At 41.2% G+C, this 17,338-nt stretch overlaps 1 protein-coding gene across 18 annotated transcripts in view; it reads left to right on the top strand.

Moving 5' to 3' along the window:
* The window catches only part of Mlip (muscular LMNA-interacting protein), a 269,627-nt gene that overhangs the window by 88,061 nt on the left and 164,228 nt on the right, over nt 1–17,338 (top strand). For 3 of the 18 annotated variants that reach the window (XM_039082519.2, XM_039082522.2, XM_039082524.2), the window contains exon 1: nt 15,393–15,748. The exons of 7 other annotated variants lie outside the window; for them this stretch is intronic. The gene's annotated coding sequence lies outside the window, so the exon portion shown is untranslated. Of the gene's footprint in view, nt 1–15,385; nt 15,749–17,338 lie in introns of those variants that run through there. 8 more of the 18 variants (XM_039082517.2, XM_039082516.2, XM_039082520.2 and 5 more) reach the window with 8 other exon arrangements.

Raw genomic sequence — 17,338 nt, 5'->3', positions numbered from 1 at the left:
TATGACATCGGTCCAGGATCTTCTGGCCTTCATAGTTTCTGGCGAAAAGTCTGGTGTGATTCTGATAGGTCTGCCTTTATATGTTACTTGACCTTTTTCCCTTACTGCTTTTAATATTCTTTCTTTATTTTGTGCGTTTGGTGTTTTGACTATTATGTGACAGGAGGTGTTTCTTTTCTGGTCCAATCTATTTGGAGTTCTGTAGGCTTCTTGTATGCCTGTGGGTATCTCTTTTTTTTAGGTTAGGGAAGTTTTCTTCTATGATTTTGTTGAAGATATTTACTGGTCTTTGGTTTGGGAGTCTTCACTCTCTTCTATACCTATTATCCTTAGGTTTGATCTTCTCATTGAGTCCTGGATTTCCTGTATGTTTTGGACCAGTAGCTTTTTCTGCTTTACATTATCTTTGACAGTTGAGTCAATGATTTCTATGGAATCTTCTGCTCCTGAGATTCTCTCTTCCATCTCTTGTATTCTGTTGGTGAAGCTTGTATCTACAGCTCCTTGTCTCTTCTTTTGGTTTTCTATATCCAGGGTTGTTTCCATGTGTTCTTTCTTGATTGCTTCTATTTCCATTTTTAATTCCTTCAACTGTTTGATTGTGTTTTCCTGGAATTCTTTCAGGGATTTTTGCGATTCTTCTCTGTATGCTTCTACTTGTTCTCTAAGGTAGTTCTTCACGTCTTTCTTGAAGTCCTCCAGCATCATGATCAAATATGATTTTGAAACTAGATCTTGCTTTTCTGGTGTGTTTGGATATACCATGTTTTTTTTGGTGGGAGAATTGGGCTCCGATGATGCCATGTAGTCTTGGTTTCTGTTGCTTGGGTTCCTGCGCTTGCCTCTCGCCATCAGATTATCTCTAGTGTTACTTTGTTCTGCTATTTCTGACAGTGGCTAGACTGTCATATAAGCCTGTGTGTCAGGAGTGCTGTAAACCTGTTTTCCTGTTTTCTTTCAGCCAGTTATGGGGACAGAGTGTTCTGCTTTCGGGCGTGTAGTTTTTCCTATCTACAGGTCTTCAGCTGTTCCTGTGGGCCTGTGTCTGGAGTTCACCAGGCAGGTCACTTGCAGCAGAAAGTTGGTCTTACCTGTGGTCCCAAGGCTCAAGTTTGCTCCCGGGGTGCTGCCCATGAGCTCTCTGCGGTGGCAGCAACCAGGAAGATATGCGCCTCCCTTTCCGGGAGCTTCCGTGCACTAGTGTTCCAGATGGCGTTTGGTGTTTTCCTCTGGCGTCCGAGATGTGTGTGCAGAGTGCAGTCTCTTCTGGTTTCCCAGGCGTGTCTGCCTCTCTGAAGGTTTAGCTCTCCCTCCCACGGGATTTGGGTGCAGAGAACTGTTTATCCGGTCTGTTCCTTCAGGTTCCGGCGGTGTCTCAGGTGCAGGGGTCCTGCTGCTCCTGGGCCCTCCCCCACGGGAACCCAGAGGCCTTATACAGTTTCCTCTTGGGCCAGGGATGTGGGCAGGGGTTGGCAGTGTTGGTGGTCTCTTCCGCATGCAGCCTCAGGAGTGCCCACCTGACCAGGCGGTGAGGTCTCTCTCCCACCTAACTTCTTAATGCAGTCTCAGTTGTGAATTTAGATTATAAAATACAGAGGTAAGAGTTTCTGCTTTCCCCCCTTTGTCCTTCCCTAAACCAAGTTCTCTCCCTCCCTCCATTCCTCACCTTCCTTCTCCTTTTCCTATCTTGGTAGGGGGTACCTGGAATTCCAAATATTCTTCTATCCTTCAGGCGAAGCTTAGGGCTCGACTTGAAAGTTTCATCATCTATTTTGCTATGGCTGCTTCCCCTTAAGAATAAGCATTCTGCACAGTACTGAGAAGAGCATCGGTTGTGTTGATTGTGGGACAGAGCAGCATTGGCTGTTGGTTTAATACATGGTACAGAATGTTCCTGCAGCTTTTATGGGAGGCTTTGCTCTGCCGTCAGGGTCATATTACCTAGCTGGAAGGGAAAAGAGATGGGCAGAGGAAGATTTATCTAATCCCCTGTGAATGCATCCCAGAGTGATTTGATTGTTCTCAGTGTCTTTGAGCAGGGTGGGTGGATGGGACATGGGCATGTAGGAATAGCTGAGAATCTCTTTATATTTGTGTAAGTAAGGAGAGAAAAAAGTATTCTTGCAATTTTAGGCTTTTTTTCCCCTCTTTGAGTTCTTCAGAGAATAAGAGAGATCAGTATATTTTTAGAGATTCTTAGCTTGTTCCCCGAGCGTGGCTGCTTTAACTGTGTGCGGTAGAACCTGCTTATTGTAAAGGCCTTTGTAATCTCAGCATCAGGGAGACATTAGAATAGTGAACAAAGGCTCCATATATGCATCTACTGTGAATTTCTGTAAATTTTTCTATGCCTCATTTATTTTCTGTCTAAAAGCTAAGTATGTCAAGACTTGAAGGCTCCTTGAGAGGAGTCTTCAAAGACGTAACTTTGAATGACTTCACATTTGTCACAAGTACATGGTTCTTAAAAGGCCCAATAACTTAGATGTGATTTCAAATGAATGGACTCTGGGCTTCAGACAGTTTCTCATTAGAAACCAGACTCCTGTTTGTTTCCAGCAAATCACGGCTCCAAATGAGGGCCCCTTAAACAAACTACTGAGGCTGAGATCCAGATGAGTGACAGTCATGTCTCAGCCTTCCTCATGACAGCAGCACAGTGTCACCTGTGAGAGGAGTACCCTGAGAAACACTGCACCGTAGTGATTAATGTCACAAGGATACGAAGTCCAAAAGACCTGGACTGTGCCAAGCCTATAATTGGCCTCGTGTACAACCTTGGTGAAGGTGAATTTATTATTGTCCAGCATTAGAATTCACCCCTTTAAAATGTGGATAATGCCAGCGTTTAGTTTATGGTTTCTATAAAGTCAGAATGAGAAGGTACTTGGAAACATTTTGCATACAGTAAGCAGTAGGTGCACGTTGGCTTGAATTTCATGTTCATTATTTCACTCCGATCATCATCGCTATTTCTGGCGAAGTCAGAATTCAGCGGGGTGGGGGTGGGGACATTTGGAAATGGCAGGTTTCTCATTTATAGCTAGGATACAGGTAAACAAAAGCAATCCCCGAGATTAAGCAGGGAGAGCCAGCAGGGCGAGCCTGATCAGTTTGGAAAGCACAGCTGCAGTATACTGTGAGAAGCCTTCAGCCTGCCAAGTGCTGATCCTTTTCCTTTGAAAAGGTCATTGTGTAAGGAGCTGCCTACTAGCACTTACCCTCACACAAGCAGCTATTCATGTCCATCTTCGTATCTATGCTTCCAGTGTGCTAGCTTCTGCTCAAAGCCTTCCGTTTGCTCCCTCCCCCTCCAAGAGGCACTGTGTAAGTGAATCCAGCTTCACCTTGCCTTATGTAGATGTCTGGAAGTCCATGGCTCCCGTTCTTCTTTTGGAATTCTAAAGAAGATATTTTTTTAGGCTGCATTCCAGGCCCATCTCTCTGAGATGTCTCACCGCATCAGGTTCCACAGCTCAGCTTCCCCATCCTGAGTCCCCAAGCTGAGCTACTGAAGGTGTCCTGGAGACACACTATGGTTTTCAGCCTCCATTCTCCCATATGATTGCTTGTTAACTACTTTTATTACTTGGTTATACAATATAATTTTATCTCAAGGCTATAAACACTCCTTGTGTCTTGTCCACACCATTTATATCCCCACACCCTGTATGCGAATACCAGACTTACGTTCAACTCCTGATTCAGCCCTTTCTCTTGGATATATGAAAGGTCTCGCTAACCCAACACATCCAAAACTGAACTCTAATGTGTTCTTCCCTTAACTCACTTATTACGAGTGTGTGTGGAAAATTTTATTTTACTTTTGTCTTAGTAACCTTTTGTATTGGTGGGAGAAAACATTTGACAAAGGAAGTTGTGGAAGGCGGACTTTCTTTTAGCCCATTGTGTGAGGCTACAATCCATCATGGTGGGGAAGGCATGGCAGCAGTGAGGTGGGTGATCGCGCTGCATCTGTGGTCAGGACTCAGGGAGAGGTGGGTGCTGATGCTCAGGCCCCTCCTCATTTTTATTCGGTTCAGGACCCTAACCCGTAGGCTGGTAGCACTGTCCACATTTTGGGTCTTTCATTCTACATCAATTAATTTCATGTAGAAGGTCCTCGCCATGACCCATGACTGTTTCCCAAGATGTAGCACCATGGCTGTAGCTGGGCTAGTGCTCAGTCAATATTTGTTTAAGACACTGCAAGCAATGAGTGCAACTGAGGAGAGGGGGTCTGGTTTGCAGAAGGTCCTGACTAACGTGCCCAACCTCAAAGCAGCCTTTATATGAACTTTATTGCTTCTGAATCTGTGAGGGAAGATGATGAAGTTAAAGGATTACCCCAAGTGTTTAAACTGCAGAGGAGGTAAAATTTCTGAATATTTACTGCGGCTTGACTTCGGTTTAGAATATCTATTGATGAATTCGTTCTGATGACTCGGAGACTCAGAGGAGGTGGGTGCTTTCGTAGAAGGAAGTTGTTCAACAAATAGAAATGCCATTTGGTAAAAAGGAAATATGTGAGGAAAAGATGAAGACAAAGATGGTAAAATAATGGCTCTAGATCTCTGATGACCGCTTTTTTTTCCTTTTTTTCTTTATTAACTCAAGTATTTCTTTCTTTTTTTTTTTTTGGTTCTTTTTTTTTTTTTTTTTTTCCGGAGCTGGGGACCAAACCCAGGGCCTTGCGCTTCCTAGGCAAGCGCTCTACCACTGAGCTAAATCCCCAACCCCAACTCAAGTATTTCTTATTTACATCTGGACCTGGGCTCTTTTTGCTTAGGAGACTTTTTTTTTTATTAACTTGAGTATTTCTTATATACATTTCGAGTGTTATTCCCTTTCCCGGTTTCTAGGCCAACATCCCCCTAATCCCTCCCGCTCCCCTTCTATATGGGTGTTCCCCTCCCCATCCTTCCCCCATTGCTGCCCTCCCCCCAACAATCTCGTTCACTGGGGGTTCAGTCTTAGCAGGACCCAGGGCTTCCCTTTCCACTGGTGCTCTTACTAGGATATTCATTGCTACCTATGAGGTCAGAGTCCAGGGTCAGTCCATGTATATAGTCTTTAGGTAGTGGCTTAGTCCCTGGAAGCTCTGGTTGCTTGGCATTGTTGTACATATGGGGTCTCGAGCCCCTTCAAGCTCTTCCAGTTCTTTCTCTGAATCCTTCAACGGGGGTCCTGTTCTCAGGTCAGTGGTTTGTTGCTGGCATTCGCCTATGTATTTGCTGTATTCTGGGTGTGTCTCTCAGGAGAGATCTACATGCGGTTCCTGTCAGCCTGCACTTCTTTGCTTCATCCTTCTTGTCTGCCGACTGCTTTTAAAAGCTGTCAAGTTCTCCTGATTCTTCACTGGGGGCAGCTGTTCATGAATGCAGAGAGGAGGAAGAGAATCAGGGGTGCTGTTGTGGGGATCCTGAAACTACTTAGTCTAAGTGAAAATATGTTGAATCTCAACAGGCTGGTGCTTCCAATTAGTGGCTCAATTAAGAGAAAAAATTGTAAGAAAGATACTTTCAGATTTTGGGAAAAATGCATTTTTATTCATTAATTTATTGTTTAAATTCCTCTGTTGTGTAAGAAGGGTCTTGTGTCTGGAAACCTGTTATCAGTGGATGTGGCCTCCTGCATGTTCTGAAGTCTGCTTGGGGGAATGTGTGCAATGCAGAACACCCGCGTGGGCTGAGTTTGCTGGTCACCCCTGCCCAGGAGCTGCATCGGCACTGGGGACCTTCAGCAGAGGCCATACCCTCATGTTTACTTTGCCTTAGTTCAAGAGAAAAATGCAACATTTTAAAAGATAATGTATTTTATGCACTTTACATATTTAGTTTAAGCAAGATGGTTTGAGAATTTAGGTGTAATTATTTGTTTCCTCTGAAGAAAATACAAGGGAGGGAAAGGTGTGTGTGTGTGTATTTTCTCTAGATGCTATGATTTGAATGTCCCACAACTACCATTGAAATTTAACAGATTTCTTAACAGTGTTGACAGGTAGAATCTTTAGGAGGTCATTGGGCTGTGAAGACTATGTCATCCACTTCCCCTGTGTGGAAGTGGGGTTGGATAGGCTTGGCCTGCAAGCCTTTCTTATTGGCTCATGTCTCCTTCTCTTCTTCCTCCTCCTGCTTTCGCTTCTGCTGCTTCTGGTGTGTTACGGTGCTGGTAGAAGGTCCTTGCCAGATTTGGTCCTTTTAGTCTTGGGCTTTCCACCTTTCAATCTGAGTCAGATAAGCACTTGTGCTTATAACTTACCCGAGTCTGTGGAATTCTGCTATACTAGCAGGGAACATAAGGCATTGAAATTCTGTCGTAGATGAGACAGTCTTGCTGCCCCAGTGGACAGAGATCAGAATGTGATGGACCCTGAAAACAGATGTCATTCATTGCCTGTCTTCCACTTCTTGTTTTGGTTATGGGAGCATCAGTGTTTGAGTCTCCCAAAGCATATCTGCTCCCAGGTGTTGGAACAGGTTGGTTCTCAACTTCAGTGGGCATTGTTCTCCAGTTCCTATTAACTGCAAAACATTTATGGCAGAAAAATCAGCTACCACTCTACTACTTTGGAATAGATTAAATTACACGGATTGTAGGGCTCTCATAACCTGTAAGCACGTCCACGCTTTTAGTCTCTTTTTGGAATTCTTCACTTATATACATATTTCACATGAAGAAGTATATATGTGCATATGTAAGTAAAGCATTCATACAGTGGGAGAATGAGACCTTATTTTTTTTATTGATGTGTACATAGAGCTGGGAGGTGATTCTGTTTGCCACTGAACACATCGATTGAAACTTGGACATCCTCTGTGTCCAGACTCAGGCAGAAACCCACCTTTCAGTGTTTAATCATTATTCATGTTCTTTGTGAGTCCTCACCAGGGCAGAGGTGCCTGATCTGCCTCAAGGGCTTCTCCTCATCTTTCTACATAAGCACACTCATTCTTATAGATTATAACTTAGTCATTCGATGTATTACCTTGTAATTAAGAGCTATATGAAAACATTGAACTGCGTGGGAGGCAACCTACAAGAACAGGAGATTGAAAATTTTAGAGTTAAATTATGGTGATTTTTAAAGACGTAAATTGTGTTGCCACAGCCAAAGTAGAACACTGGCATCTTTATTTTCAAAGAAGCCATCTTTATTTCCCACAGGGCATTAAATGAATAGAGGAACAAGGAATTAAAAGATGTATATGAGCTCATAGATATTTTCCATATAGATGTGTGTGGAATCATGTAACTTAACTTTTAAAAGCTAAAAGGTCCCTTGAGCATAGTAACAGGTCAGCAGGGCTGAAATGTGAGTACCATTGCGACCTGTATTGGCTGAGCTTGAATTTTGAATGACCTGTTATTGCCTTTTATCTTATTGAGGCTGTGTTCCAAGGCCACAGGATGTTGTTCGTAAGATTCAAGCTCATGCCTTTCCTTTTGCAGGGGCAGATGTGTTGGCTTGTATTTGTTCTGATTAATGCCCGGAGAGTGGAATGGCCTGGGTTTTAGGACTGGCCTGTCTCTGTGGATAGGCCATTTGGCATAGGTCTGATGCTAAGGTCCTTCCTACAAAATGCTTTTACTTCATTTTTTGAGTCTCTCAGGAATAATCCTCAACTGTTTCCACCAAATAAACTGTAATTTCCCATAATACCAAATATACTTGAAGGATTTGATGAAGATTGAATCCAGCCCAATATTGAGTTTGTTGAGTTTTTTTTCTTAAACTAAAATTGGTATGGAGCATACTCCATTGCACTCTTAAATTATCTTGTATGAACTGCCGTGAAACCTAAAAATTTCCCCAATTGTGATGCTGTAGTAAAACTAGGCTGTCAATACAGTCTCTGGAAGAAGCTGGGCTTAATCCAGTGCCTTGTTTTCAGTCCCGAGCTGAACCTGCTCACAGCAGTAAAATCCTCCAGTGTCCATGTGCACCACCAGAGCAATTTTTCCACTCATCCGCTCTAACAGTACTTTCCTTTTTCCAAACAACCCTGCTCCTCACTTGGAAGCATTATTCTTAGAGAAGGTAAGACAAGTAGAATGACCCATCTGTTTTAATTTACTTAATTTTTTTACTGGTTCTTGTGCTTTTGCATTTGTTTTTTTTTTTTTTTTTTGGTTCTTTTTTTTTTTTTTTTTTTTTTCGGAGCTGGGGACCGAACCCAGGGCCTTGCGCTTCCTAGGTAAGCGCTCTACCACTGAGCTAAATCCCCAGCCCCATGCTTTTGCATTTGTAAAAGCACAATAAACAAGTATTCCCAAAGTTCATTGATCATCAGAGGAAATCTGATTCTTGTGTGAGTTCAGACTTTGCTTCACCTTTTCTACTGATGATAAATTCCCTTAGCCCTTAAAGCAGAAAATGCTTACAACAGCACCGAGCAGAGCATCTTCATCTCATGAGGATGTATTAGATGTGTGTGTGTGCTGCGTTCCACACAGCAGCTCTATTACATATACCGACTCCTAGAATCTACTGCCCATCAGCATTGGCACCATCTGAGCTTGTGTTTCGGAATGCTAATCCACCAAGGTAGTGTTCAGAAGAGAAATCGCAGCTAGTGAAGTCTTACTGGTTTGTCAGCCTGGAAACTCTTCATATGACTTGACCAAGATCTAGACCAAAATCCCTAAGAGAGAACTAAGACTAGAGTGGTGTCCCATTTCAAAAGAGGGCTTCCCCAGTTGTCTTTCCTGTCCTTTGTATTCTGTTTACTACCCGCACTGGCACTGTTGTCTCTGTAGAATTGGCAATGTTTTCTCTGGGGCTTCTAGAATGAAGCAGAATCAAAGTAAAAGGACCTAGTTCTTTTGGCTGGATAGTGTTTCATGCTAGTTGAGTGGACTTTTAAGGCAAATTGTAATTATTGGCCTACTAATAGCATAGATTATGCTCTACAGTTGGAAGTAGGAAATGGTATATGCTGTGCTTTTAACATATGTTGGTGTACTATGGTTCTCTAAAGGAACAGAACTAATAGAATTAATAAAAAGTCTCAGCAGTCACTAATATGCTTCTGGGATCCAGGAGGATTCCTAGAGAGCTATTGGTCTTCAGTCTACATTGGAATCCTTACAATACAGGTTCTAGTACCAGTGAAGGAATGCCCTAACAACAGGGGAGATGAACTTGACTGTGAGAGTGAGGACAAACAGTCAAAAAGCAAAAGGTTCCTCCTTTCCTGTCCATTTATGTGGGCTGTCACCAGAATGTGTTGCCCAGATTTAGAGTAGATCTTCCCACCTCAAATAATTCAATCAGGAAAATCCTTCACAAGTATGACCTGCATCTTGGGTTTTAATTGATTATTGATGTGGTAAGACAGCAATCAAGACGAGTCACCAGAATGATGGACATCAAACCATTTAAAAAGAATCCAATATTCAATGCTATAAACATCTTATTTATTGTTGCTGTTGTATTAGTAGTTAAGAAGGTAATACCACGAAAGTCAGGTGGGTTTTGTAGAACTTATTTTTTGTAGTATTTTTCAAGTCCAAATATATTTAAATATACACACATGAAATTATATACACTTACAATCTAACAAAAGTAGTGTTATAACAGTACAATAATAGCAATGCAAATAACCTTTGTGATAGAATTGCTATACAGTGGTAGATATGGTTTTCCAGCAACTGCTCCACAAAGTGGTATGGAGGAGCTTCGTTGTTAGTGCCGTTTCTTTGACCTCTGTCACTTCAGTGTGTGGACTGAGTGGTTTCGTCACAGTGAGGGGTAGCTAGAGAGTTACTGCATCTCAACGCTTCACAGAATTCTTGGATCATCTGCTCCAGTAGTTTTTAAGCTTATGAACCAGAGCAAAGAGAGTGTGTTTTAACAGGACACTGGAATAGCCTCCAAGATAGAACGTATTCAAATATCTCTACTGAATTCGCTTCTATTCTATCTGTTGGTTAGAATTTTTAAATGTTGAGCAGGGATCACTGTCAGACACACATTCCCAGTTGGAAAACACTCTTTTGGGCTGACAGCTGTTTCATAGATGGAGAACCTGGCACCTGGCAATGTGAAGTCACTTATCTGAGGACAAATGGTTCAAACTAGTGGTCTTTTGAAAATGCATGTGGAATTTCAAATGCAAACTTTTTAGTATTTGGCGATGACAGGATGACTTCCTGTTACTCCAATGGCCCTGGAGGAAGTGAGTATATGGGCCTGCCCTGTGATGGCTGTGCATGCTCAGGGACACAGGTGTTTGCTCTGTTGTTGGCCAGCGAACAGGCACGTAGTTTCAGTGAAGCACAGGCTAGTCCATTTATTGGAATGTTTTCTATGGCTGCGTTTTCCTTACAATGAGGCGGATCACTGCAAGAGAGATAGTATGGTTCATAGAACATTTACTATTTGACCCTTCACCCAAACATTCACCAAATCCCAAGGATCATTTAATGAGGTATTTACAAGTCCGGCACATGGAAACACACAAAAGAAAAGCTGTGATTACACAGGAGCACTGGTGACTTAGCTGACAAGATAATAATGGTGATGTTGGTCATGGTCCTAATATTCTAATATTAATAAGTAATAATAATGATAGTGATAACAACAATAACAATATAAATAAGAGTAATTTATTTCTTGAACTATAGACTTTGGATCATTTTATCTTCCTGTAGAAGCAACTTCTTATGTTGCTTAGATAATACACACTTAATACGTTTCCTTTGGCTTGTTGTCAAAATTCATTCCCAGAATCTGAAACCTGCTGTTAGATAGAAGCACGGAGCTCTCGATGTGTATGGTCCAGTCATTAAGTGTTTGTGGCTACTTTGGAGAATACTCTGGCCTACTTCTTGTGGATATCTGCATAACGAAATCTTGAAGTCTCTAATTGTATCACCTCTGTCTTCTTGCATGCTGGACAGCTCCCTGGAGAGCACCCTGGACCATTAACACTTTTGTAGTTCCTCCAGATCCCACCAGCACTGACCATCGGAGCCTTCGCCAGTGTGAGTCTTGGTGGTGAACGCCTGTCATTTTCTTCCAACCCTGAGAGTCTTCCAGGAAATATATTTGCCTTGGTTTTGGAATTTAAATAAAGACATTTCTGAAGACAAAACAAAGAAAGTATAACACCAATAAGAGTTTTTATTAACAGATAATTCTCATTATGTCTATGGCCTGAAAATGTATCCCTCATTTCTGCTTCCCATGGACCCTGAATGTGTCTTCAAGTAAATTGGCTTGACCCGGAAATTTAGCATCCATTTCTTCTCTCAGTTATGAATTTATGAATAGATCTGTCTCTCCCTTTAAAGTGGTTTCCCTGGCAACCAAACTACCCTGGCATGATCAGAGCAGTTTGTCATTTTTGAAGTTTGACTTTCTGACAACGCTGCCTGACTCAGGAGGATGAGGAAAACATCTAAACACAAACATTTCCAAAACATGCTAATGGTGAATTACAGATGGGAAGCACACTGAGGTGACTCCTCTGTAGATTGCATGTCACCCCATCAGCACCACCCTCCTCCACCAACTGGCAAAGGGAAACATCTCTTGAAGTAGCTATCTTTGTAGCAGGGAACAGATGGGAGTGATTCTTAAAGAGGATCTATTACCATAAAGATATATTCTGGGTATCAGTGGGTAGACAGAGATAGGGAAGACAGCAGAAGGCACATGGAGTGAACTCACCTTGTGATTGCTCAATCTTGTTTATCTCCAGGCTAAAATAAACAGGTGGGTCACCTCAGACAAATCATGGGAATACAGACACATGTCCTACTCACAGGCAGACAGGGCAAGATGAGAACAATGTGGGTCTTTTTGAGTCCCAAGACTGCTTTGTCATTTGTTTTGCTAGCTATGCAATGGCGTGAATATTTAGTATATATCCCTGATGCTTCCTCAATGCACATTGATGTGTTATTTTCTGGTGATCAGTTAGAGCCTTATTCAATTTGAGTTTCCTTCTTTTCTGCCATCCTTTTCCAGCTCTTGTAACTAGAGTACAATGGAGGGAATAGAGCTAGAATGAATTGTATGGAAAGAAGAGCATGCAAATCTGTCTGCTTTTTATTAATTTTCTTCTACCCTTTGAAAAAGTGAGAGAGATTTACAAGACTTACAGAAAACTTTGAGATCTATAGCAACCCCCAAATGAGTGTAAAGTCAAAGAAGACAGAAGAACAGAGTGGATGCCACAAACGGGGACCCAGTTCGAGTTCTCACCTAGTGAGTTTACAGGATTGGTGTAGGATAAATAACAGGCAAATAGGCTGTGTTGTCCTGTTTGCTGGCCTTCAGATGGAGGCCCGAGCAACATCTAACATGGTGGTAGGCATCATATGGCTTACCTGACAAAAACATAACAAAACATGCAGGGGGCTCAACTCGTATGCTCTGAGGAGAAGGAAAATATTTAACAGAGCTGTTTTTTTTTTTCTTATGAAGGAACCGTTGAACACCTTTGTTGAGGTGCAAGGGGATTAATTTCCTGAACTCGATAGAGATCATGTTTCTTAGGTCAGTCATAGAAGAAACTACAATGAAGGGTAGCAAGAAAATATTTAGCAAGAATATATTATATGTATTTTTTAATTTTAAAATGAGTATTTTGGAATGTGAGTATAGATACTATGGTGATCACAGAGATAGGGAACACAGTTGCTTTTTGAGAAAGATCTGTTGAGCAAATGCGATGCAGGGTGCGGATGGAAGTCTCTGCCTGGTCCCTCTCTTCAGGACACCTCGCTGCACAATGATACTTTCTTCTGTCGCCAGTGTGCCAGTGCAAACCATACAAGATGAAGCATTGGGTACTTTGGCTGGGTATGATGTGCTTCTATTTGGCAGGGTTGCAAACCAGCACATATTAAGAGATATATCCATTAGGGAAATCCCAAGGTGTTTCCTGCTCAGTTAGCCCAGGATTTGCTGGATTTATAGTCCAATTCCCTTTTTTCCTTTGTCCTACTTTGTTTCTGTGATGGCTAGTCTTAACTATCTACTCAATTGGATTGAGGACCCCTAGGGGATTAGCGAAGTGGATCTTTAGGGTCCTGGGAATATGTCTATGAAGGAACTCGAAGAGAGGGTTAGATTACGAGGGCTCTTGCCTAATAAATAGATTATCTATTGATGGGCTCTTGATATAATGGCATTACTGGAGATGATGAAAAGGAGAGAGTCTCCGGAGCCTAGATCTTTCCCAGGTTCATTTTGTGTTTCTTGTTTCCCATAAAGTGGACAACTCTCTGCCACAAGCTTCTAGCATTATGGGCATCATCTTACATCAAACGCATCACAAACGTGTTGGGAGTTGCTTTTTGTACCCCTTGATAATTGAGCAATTCAAGAGATGGGATGTTCTTCTGTGGATTTTTGGTGAGACTTGGCAGAATACACAGGCTACACTGTATTCACGTGAAAGGAAGATGTTTAATCAGTTTCAAACTCTGAGCAGCCCCCACACACTTATATAACTTTTTTTGGTAGAATAAGACAGGAAAGTGTTAGAAGTGACAAGACAACAAAGCAGACTGAGCATAAAGAGAAAGAACACGGTGAAGCTATGAGAAGATGATTCTGGCTAGACCCGAGACTGCACGGTAGGCAAGAGTTAGAGATCATATGATTGTTAGCTAACTTCTCATCAGCTATGGCTGTAGACAAGAGAGGAAACAACAGGAAATGACTGACTTCTCCACATAAGCAATTAACATTATAGCCTCATCAGTTCTGAGATTGTTTGTGACTTTTTCCTTTCCATTTTATTCATCACCAGCCTGTCCTCTCTAGAACAAAGCCACATCCTTAGGATCTACCAAGGCTGTTGGACTTCTAGCCATCACAATTAAGTTTCAGATGCCAGGATGCAGGGTCAGATAAAGATGTGCATGCCATGTCATCTTAAAGAAGCTTGCTTCTATTAGGGCTCAGTGGTTGTAACTTGACTATAGGCCCCTCATTGGGGCGGCTGCAGGATATAATCTTGAATGAGGCAGTGACATTTAACATCTTTTAAAAATGTTTTTAAATTGCACCTGAAATGTAATCTATTGTTTCATATGACAAAAACATCAAAGTTAAAATAGGGTGTTTTAGATCGGAAGGTGTCAAGTACCTCTTCCTGGAAACTACAGAGAAATTATCTGTGTTAAATGTCAAAATTTATCTTCTATATTTCCCATGAGAGATCATTATTAATGCCCTAACATGTATAACATTTTTTTCCATGTACCAGGCACTCTGCCATTTTCTCTGTTATTGCATTTGACAGAGCCTCTGAGGTCATTTTAATGAATGACCTATTATAACAGATAAAGGAATGGAGGTTTTAGAAAGTGAAGAAAATTGATCAGGGCCATAAATATCATGCTCACCTGGAAAACTCATGCCTGTCTGGCTTTCTCTTGTATGGTGGTCTTCCTAGGAAGATCCACAGCTGAAAAGGAAATGCTAGAGCTCAGGTCAGGGCATATATGGAAGTCAGGGTGGATTGTGAGACTCAGTCAACTCTTCTGAGTGTTGGAACCACAGAAGAGCACACAAAGTCAAGGGAGAAAGAACTTCAAAGCATCGAGCAGGTAGGTGTCGTGTCGTGTCAGCGTTGTCTCTAGGAGGAAGGCGCCCAGAAAGATCACTAAAAGAAAACCAAGGAGGAAATGTCAGTCCAGTCCAGGGGAATGATTTTTAGCATAAAGGGGTTGAAATATCTACAGCACAGAATTTTTCAAAAGCATGAAAAGCCAATGGTTTGAGTCGTAGGAGGTCCTGTGCTGATCATCTTTAGAGTGTGGACAGTGGGATAAGATGATCCATTGTAATGTGTATGGCAACTTTGATGCTAACAGCAGCCAACAGAAGAGAGAATAAGAAGGGAACGCTGTAGCCAGGCGATGTCCCATGAGCTTGGTTGCATCTGCACGGTCCTTTTGGCATCACGGCTTTGACCATCTTTGTGTAACCTGTCCAAGGTCATACTGCTCTTCAGAAACAGAGTTGACTGCTGAGTTCTTGCTTATGATTCTATGATAATGAAAGTATTTGTTAATTTCTCTTCTTGACTTTCCTTATTTGGTGTAGCTTGTCGATCTCAGTGTCTAATGAGGCACATAGACTATCAATGAGCTGGAGTCAACCAAAGATTTTACTTTTTAAAGGGAAACGGAAAAAGCCCAGAGATCTTTCACCCACACAATGATATTGGGTACATTTTCATAGGAAATACTAAGTATATTTAATGATAAATAAAATGTTTTAAGGAGGAATAAATTTTGATCTGTTTTACTGTATCATCTTTCAAGGCTATACATAGCCAAAATTTTAAAAATAAATTAAGTGAAATTTGAAAAAAATTGGAAAACATTACAATTTTACAAGTAAGTTTATTAAGACAACTCAAGTGATGCATTCTGGATCACAGTAAATGTCTCTGGAAATAAAGGAGGCATTTTATCTTTAGAACAAAACATTTTATCAACTCTGCACTCCAACAGTGCTCTTTTGTGTCTTGAATTCCTTTATGCCTACAGATTGCTCCAATGAATGCCATTAGGACCTCTAAAACTTATTTTCACATATTTAAAAGCTCACCCATCTCCTACACAGTCATGCTGACCCGAGAAACCCACCATGTGTATATATCGGGGCATGATACAGCAATGGTAGCTATTGGAATCTAAGACTTACAGATTGCTGCCCTGTGTCCCTAGCCCTTCTCAGACAGCAAGATTAACACCACAATATACTTTTGAAAGACTGGTAAGAGACTTTTAAAATATTTCTATCATGAACTTTGAAGATATTTCTAATAAAATAATGTGATTGAATTCTTAAAAAGCCTCAAAAGCTAAGGTTTCTTTTAAAAACTGTGTGTTTAGAATTTGGCAGTAGTTAAACTCAGAAGACTGGAAGATAATTGATTTATTTGCTGCCTTACCAATTAATGGAGATGTAAGTGGGAATAAAGTCTGTTTATACAGAGACCTATAAAGGCAAAGATAATATCGAAGCAAGAAAAATAAATAGAGATTGATTGGGAAATAAAGAGAAATCAAAATAGTGATTTTTAAAGAAAAGTATTTTGGAATATATTTGATACCAGTGTTTTGATTATGTTATAGATATGTATACTGTCTTTGATTGGGCTCTCAGTGTTAAATTGTTAGTTGATTGGGAAACTATATTACATTGCTACAGCAGCAGTGTTAGCTGAGTGCTTACCGAATGAGGCTCATGTTGGGAATACCCTATGTCTATTTTTATTTAATTACCATAGAAGCCCTAAGAGTCAGTTAACTTGGTTTGCTTTTGAAAATGAAGGAGCCATTCATCAATTTTTAATAACTTGGTTTTAACCCGTGGGCCAGGTTGATGTATTGTGCAAAATGCCTTCAAACAATGTTATTCTGTTAGCTTGGAGCTCCTTCTTACATAGTGTTGTATTATTTCATTATATACCTTGATAAAATAAGAAAAACATTTTCTCGTGTCCTCTTCTGTTTAATGTCTTGCTATCTCACCTTTGAGATACAATCTGTTTCCGATTATACTTAGGCAAATTTCTATCACTTAACATGACTTGGTGAGAGAAAAGAGAGTGACAGAGGAGGGTTAAATTACGCCTAACTTGTGAGATACACACAGTACCTGTATTTCTTACTTTTGGAGGGGGAAATGCAATGTAGCCCTGCAGCAGCAAACAACATCTACTAAGCACGGGTATCAAAAGAGTCATCCTTAACTCTGTCTCTGTGGAAGACCGCTGGGCTTTTTTCCCTTTTCTTTTCTTTTCTTTTTTTTTTTAAATTCCAGAATGCTTCTCAGGCTGTGAGAACATGCTGGTTAGCCATGGATAGAAGACACACAGACACAGCTGCGTTTAGTAAAACCAAAAGCCAAGACCATCCTAGTGTGACTTGATTCCCCTGTGCGTTCTCACGCACCCTGCCAAATTGTTACTGATGCATATACCTTCATACAAAACAAGACTTCAGTGTACATGGTGATCCTCAGACTCTGCTTGTCTACAGCGCCCGTGTAAATCCTCACACTGGGTGCTGGTCAGCGAGGCCTTGAATCTTCCGGGGCTCATTTTTCTTTCTTGTCTCGTGAACATAATTCTCTTGATTCTTTGCGAGAATCACAACAGATGAAACACTGAATACCGGAGTAAAACAGTAAGGGCAGAGAGAGGGAAATGATATACACAATAAACATAGAAACGTGCTGTTTATATTAATTGGAGGTTTTTTGCTAAACCCCATGTGTTTATTCTAGCCTTCAAAGAAAGAGAATAGTATTGATTGGACTTTCTCTGTTTGTAAAATATCTACTAGGGGCTTAAATGTC

Source organism: Rattus norvegicus, chromosome 8 (genome assembly GCF_036323735.1).
Source record: "Rattus norvegicus strain BN/NHsdMcwi chromosome 8, GRCr8, whole genome shotgun sequence".
NCBI classification, from domain to species: Eukaryota; Metazoa; Chordata; class Mammalia; order Rodentia; family Muridae; genus Rattus; species Rattus norvegicus.
The sequence above is the reverse complement of the archived record's forward strand: the minus strand, read 5'-3'. Positions and strand labels throughout refer to the sequence as shown.